The sequence below is a fragment of the Merops nubicus genome, unplaced genomic scaffold, assembly GCF_000691845.1.
Source record: "Merops nubicus isolate BGI_N331 unplaced genomic scaffold, ASM69184v1 scaffold31642, whole genome shotgun sequence".
Classification (NCBI taxonomy): Eukaryota; Metazoa; Chordata; class Aves; order Coraciiformes; family Meropidae; genus Merops; species Merops nubicus.
In genome coordinates this window covers 5,260-5,481 of record NW_008594789.1, presented here as the reverse complement: position 1 = coordinate 5,481, position 222 = coordinate 5,260, and positions in this window count along the sequence as shown.

The window sequence follows — 222 nt, the reverse complement described above, 5'->3', positions numbered from 1 at the left end:
AAGTGTGGGTTGGTGGTGAATATTCCCATTTATTTCCTTTAAAAAAAAAGGTTGCTAGAAACCACAGGAGGAAAGAAACACAGACAGCGAGGGCATGGTGTCCCCACCCTGTGCACAGGAGCAATGGCTCAGAGGGGCAGAGTGGCCCCATCGCCACTTCTGGGGCTGGAAGGTGGCCAGAGCAGCCTGGGAAAGCCTGGGATTGCTGCCGGCGGCGAATAG